The following is a 6,156-nucleotide window of genomic DNA, read 5'->3' as shown; positions in this document are numbered from 1 at the left end:
ATATAAAATCATATTTTTCAAACTATATTTTTATTATTTTTTTATTTTTTTTCTTCACAAAAATGTTCCACTCAAAATATCATAGCAAATGTACATATATAACGGTATCAAGGTTGTTAAGCTTAGGGGGTGTAACATCCAATGCTAGTTTTGCCATCAGCTTCAGGTTCATATACAGTGTATTGTGATGCTTCGAGGGTTGGTATCGGGTGTGTGTTGATGCTGGAGGGTAGAGTGATTGCTTATGCTTCTCTTCAGTTGAAGCCCCATGAGAAGAACTACCCGATTCATGATCTAGAGTTGGCTGTCATTGTTCACGCGTTGAAGATTTGGAGGCATTATCTTTATGGTGTGTCTTGTAAGATGTTTACTGATCATCGTAGACTCCAGTACTTGTTCAAGCAAAAGGATCTCAATTTAAAGCAGGGGAGATAGTTGGAGCTGCTAAAGGATTATGATATCACTATCTTGTACCATCCGGGGAACGCCAATGTAGTGGCCGATGCCTTGAGTAAGAAGGTGGTGAGTATGGGCAGTTTGGCATATATTTATGTTGGGGAGAGACCTCTTGTAGTTGATGCTCAGGCCTTGGCCAATCAGTTTGTGAGGTTGGATATTTCGGAGCCCAGTCGGGTTTTAGCTTGTGTGGTTTCTTGGTCTTCCTTGTTTGACCGCATCAGAGAGCGCCAGTATGATGATCCTCATTTGCTTGTCCTTAAGGACAAAGTTCAGCACGACGATGCTAGAGATGTGACTATTGGTGATGATGGGATATTAAGGATGCAAGGCCAGATATATGTCCCCAATGTAGATGGGCTTCGGGAGTTGATTCTGGAGGAGGCCCATAGCTCTCGGTATTCCATTCATCCGAATGCCACGAAGAGGTATCAAGATTTGAGACAACATTATTGGTGGAGGAGAATGAAGAAGGATATTATGGGATTTGTAGCTCGGTGTCTCAATTGTCAGCATGTAAAATATGAGCATCAGATACCGGGTGGCTTGCTTCAGTGGTTAGATATTCCAGAGTGGAAGTGGGAGCGGATCACCATGGATTTTGTAGTTGGGCTCCCACGAACTTTGAAGAAGTTTGATGCTATTTGGGTGATTGTGGATCAGTTGACCAAGTCCGCGCACTTCATTTCTGTGTGTACTACCTATTCTTCAGAGCGGTTAGCAAAGATTTATATCCGAGAGATTGTTCGCTTGCATGGTATCCCAGTTTCCATCATTTTAGATAGAGGTACTCAGTTCACTTTGCAGTTTTGGAGGGCCGTGCAGCGAAAGTTGGGTACTCAGGTTGAGTTGAGCACAACTTTTCACCCTCGGATGGATGGGCAGTCTGAGCACACTATTCAGATATTGGAGGACATGTTGTGTGCTTGTGTCATTGATTTTGAGGGTTCATGGGATCAGTTTCTACCGCTCGCGGAGGTTGCATATAACAAAAATTATCAGTCGAGTAATCGGATGGCTCCATATGAGGCTTTATATGGGAGGCGGTGTAGATCTCCAGTTGGTTGGTTTTAGTCGAGCGAGGCTAGGCTTTTGGGTACAGACTTGGTATAGGATGCTTTGGACAAGGTAAAGGTGATCAGGAGCGGATTCGTATAGCGCAGTCAAGACAAAAGAGTTATGCTGATAGGAAGGGTCGAGATGTGTCATATATGGTAGGGAGAAGGTTCTACTGAAGGTTTCACCCATGAAGGGTGTTATGAGATTTGGGAAGAAGGGTAAATTGAATCCTCGGTTCCTTGGGCTTTTTGAGGTGCTTCGGAGGATTGGGGAGGTGGCTTATGAGCTTGCCTTTCCACCTAGCTTGTTGAGCGTGCATCCGGTATTCCATGTTTTTATGCTCCGAAAGTATATTGGCGATCCGTCTCATGTTTCGGATTTCAGCACAGTTCAGCTAGACAGTGATTTGACTTATTATGTGGAGCCAGTGGCTATTTTGGAACGTCAGGTTCGAAAGTTGAGATCAAAGGATATAGCTTTAGTGAAAGTGCACTAGAGAGGTCGGCCCATGGAGGAGGCTACCTAGGAGACCAAGAGGGAGATGTGGAGCAGATATCCTCACTTGTTTGGGGTTTCAGGTATGTTTATTGGCTCATTCGAGGATGAATGGTTGTTTAAGAGGGGAAGGATATAATGACCCGGTCGATTGTTTTATGAGTTACAGCCCTATTTCCCCCATTTCTGCTTCTTTATGTGTTGTTCAACTATATTTCATTGTATCGTGTTGGTTGGTTTGGGTTTGAAGTGGTTTTGTAGAGGAATGAGACACTTGGACTCTTTTGAGAAAGTTTATGTTCGAAAAGTCAACTGGATGTTGACTTATGTGTAGAAGGTTTCGGATTTGAATTTTGATGGTTCGGATAGCTCCGTTAGGTATTTTGGACTTAGAAGCGTGCTCGGAATGTAACTTGGATGTCCGCAATAGTTTTAGGCTTGAATTGGCGAAATTAGAATTTTGGTATTTTCCGGTCGGTAGTTGAAAAATTGATATCGAAGCCGGATTGGAATTCCAATATCGGAGTAGGTCTGTTTTGTCATTTGTGACGTGTGTGCAAACTTTCAGGTAATTCGGATGAGGTTTGATAGGTTTTGCATCGTTTGCGGAATTCGGAAGTTTGATAATCCTTTGGCTTGAATCCGATGATGATTTGATGATTTGATGTTGTTTTGAGTTTCCGAAGGTTGGAACAAGTTTGAATAATGTTATGGGATGTGTTGGCATGTTTGGTTAAGCTCTCGAGGGCCTCGAGTGAGTTTCAGGAGGTTAACGGATCAATTCTTAGCTTTAGAAATTGGCAGATTTCTGGTTTTTTGTTGCAGAGAATTCCTTCTTCGCATTCGCGAGAAGGCTATCGCGTTCGCGAAGGGCTATTGAGAGCAGAGGAATTTTGTTCTCCGCGTTCGCGAAGGGGACGCCACGAACGCGAAGGTTTGATCTGAGTATGCATCGCGTTCGTGAGGAAGGCGTCGTGTTCGCGTAGAAGGATTTCCAGTTCAGGGATAGTTGTGATTCGCGAATGCGAGGGCACTACCGCGTTCGCGAAGAAGAAAACACCTGGGCAGAATGTTTAAGTTCAAAAATGAGGGTTTTGGTCCATAATTTCAAAATTCATTAGAGAGTTCGGGAGAAGGCGATTTTGGAGGGGATTTTCAGAGAATTGATTGGGGTAAGTGTTCTTCACTCAAATTTGGTTAAATCCCATGATTATATCTTGATTTTTATCATTCAATTTGGGAATTTGGGGTGAAAATTGGGGATAATGGAAGAAAATTTGGAGAGTTAATTTTGGGGATTTGGATAGCCATTTGATGTCAGATTTTGGTGAATTTGATATGGGTAGACTCATGAGTGAATAATTTTTCCAGTTTTTTTATTTTATCAGATTTCGACACGTGGGCCCCGGGGTCGGGTTTGGCCAATTTCAGGATTTTTGAGTTAATTTGATTATTTTCGCTTAGGTTTCATTCCTTTAGCGTGTATTAATGATGTAATACTGATTTTGGTTAGATTTGGAGCTTTTGGAGGCCGAGTTGAGAGGCAAGGGCATCGCGGGCTAGAGTTTTGTCCGGTTTGAGGTAAGTAATGATTGTAAAGTGTAAAGTGATTGAGTTCAATTTCTGCCACTGCATGTATCTACATTCGTCTCACTAGAAATCATACCTATAAGTTCAAAAATCAGCTCTTAACAATTAAATACCATGCCTATAGGAATTAAAATCAGAAATCATGCCTATAGAACTTAAAATCAATTTAGTTAAACAAATCAGTTTAATCCATGTTAGTTCTTTTTTAATTGGTTTAATCAGTTGTCTGCTTCTTTAATGAGTTTTCAAACACTGCCTTAATTTACTATTGCTAGAAAGCATGTCTAAGGATCTCAAGTGTCCGTTTAAAACTGTTCATTATTTTACCTAATCAATGTAGATATCATGCTCTTAGGACATCACTGTTATGCGTTTAGGCAAGCCTCTAGGGCGATTTAAACTCTGCAACTCTAAAACTGTGCTTTGTTATTTAAAACTGTTTAGGTTTAACAGGTCTAAATCAGTAGGCAAGCTAAATAGGATTTTCTACACTTTGTCCTAATGCAATACTGCATAATCCCTGCTCACCTAGATATCATGTTCTAGGATTTTCTCTTAAATACCGGACTGTTGTTTGAAGATGTGCATTTACTTGTTCTATTTGTGGAGGTGACTGTGAGCCTATAATCTGTTCTCTTTAAATGCAGTCCTACTTGTTCTTGATTGACGCCTAGACTTTTATCCTTTAAAACCTTAGGAAGGTCTAGAACTATCCAAAAGCAGAGGTCCTAAATACCTCTAGGGCCACAAGGAAGGGACGGGTAGTGTACGCATAGGACATCTTTCAAGGTTATTAGAACGCTTTAGGCTATGAACAAGGGGAGGGGATTGGGTAGTAAGGATATGATGACTACACGCTAATGTCACGTGTAGCTCCTCATTGAGGAGTGTTTACCAGGCATTGTGTGGGGTGATCCTATAGGCTAACCAACCTAAGACCCCTCCTTCCCAAATTCCCATTGTTTAAACTTTACTTTTCTATATGTATGCAATTTGCTCAAGTATTTCCTTTTGTCTCATTATTTGAGTCATATAATGTCCAAAACCCGCCCCCTTATTTGCAAATATATGTTTAAAATGTTTATTTGTTAAAAGGAATAATTCATAAGTATAAGCTCGGTAGGGACCCACCATTGTGGACCAAGAGGGGTGCCTAACACCTTCCCCTCAAGGTTATTTCGAGCCCTTACCCTAAATCTCTTGTAGTCATAAACCAGTCCAAGAATTAATCACTCTAGGTGCCCTAACGCACCATAATCCGTTAGGTGGCGACTCTTCAAAATATCCAATTTCCAAAAGAAAATGAGTTACTTTCCCCCATGAATGTTGAAACCCGAACTTTTCCCGTCAAAAGGAATAAAAAGGGGGCGCGACGTGTGTGTGTGTGTGTCATGCATTTTATGTCAGTATCCCTAAGAGGCACTTAGATGTTACAAGTTGTATCTTCTCTATCTCTCTTTACATTATTGTTCTTATTTATATTTTCCTGCCTTACATACTCGGTACATTATTCGTACTAATGTCTCTTTTGCCTGGGGATGTTGCGTTTCATGCTCGTAGATCCCGATAGACAGGTTGACAGCCTTCCTAGTACGTTATCAGCTCAGCAGAAGGTGTTGGTGCACTCCACTTGCTTCGGAGTTGCCTATTTGGTCAGTATGATTTGGACATATATTGAATGGTATGGCGGGGTTCTATCATGACCTTTATGATGTTTATGTAATCTTAGAGGCTTGTAGACATATGCCATGTATATGGATACTTGTATGGCCTTGTCGGCCCATTGTTTGCATGTACAAATGATCATGTCGGCCTTATAGGACCGTATGTCACATGTATAAGTTTTTATATCATGTTGGGTCATCCTATGTCGAGTATTCCTTCACGTTTTATTCTGGTTATCTCATGACGGCCCTTCTGGACCATTTATCTATGATAGTATGATAAGAAGGATACATTACGTTGGTACTCGGTTGAGTTAGGCACCGAGTGCTCATCGCGGCCCTTCGATTTGGGTCGTGACAAACTTGGTATCGAGGCAGTTCTGTCCTAGGGAGTCTACAAGTCGTGTCTAGTAGAGTCTTGTTTATGGTTGTGTTATACACCACACTTATAAGCATGAGGCTACATGGTATGTAGGATTGTCACTCTTTTTTCTTACTCTAGATCATGTGGTAGAGCTCAGTTGTAAGAATTAAACTACTAAATTCTACTTTATTTGTAATACAACGATACCTACATCCAGAAAGACAGATTGTAAGAGATTAAATATGGCTGTGGAAGAGTTGATTCGGAGGAACTCTATTTTGCATCATGCTTATGATGAGTGAATGTAGGGTTTTCAGTAGATCATGTGTGTACTAAGATGTGTAAGCTTCTTGATAAGGAGCCTTAAGGCATGAATATCTATCCATCCATATGGTAAAAAGCAATGAGGGAATAAGACTGTAGATACAAGTTTCAACAAGTAAAAGAAGCAAGGTGAAAAAGAGTACGAGGTACCTAGTTAGTGAAGATTATCAGTATTTACAATTCGGGCAGAGAAATATAAGCATT

The sequence above is a fragment of the Nicotiana sylvestris genome, chromosome 3 (genome assembly GCF_000393655.2).
Source record: "Nicotiana sylvestris chromosome 3, ASM39365v2, whole genome shotgun sequence".
NCBI classification, from domain to species: Eukaryota; Viridiplantae; Streptophyta; class Magnoliopsida; order Solanales; family Solanaceae; genus Nicotiana; species Nicotiana sylvestris.
This window is presented reverse-complemented; position numbering follows the sequence as displayed.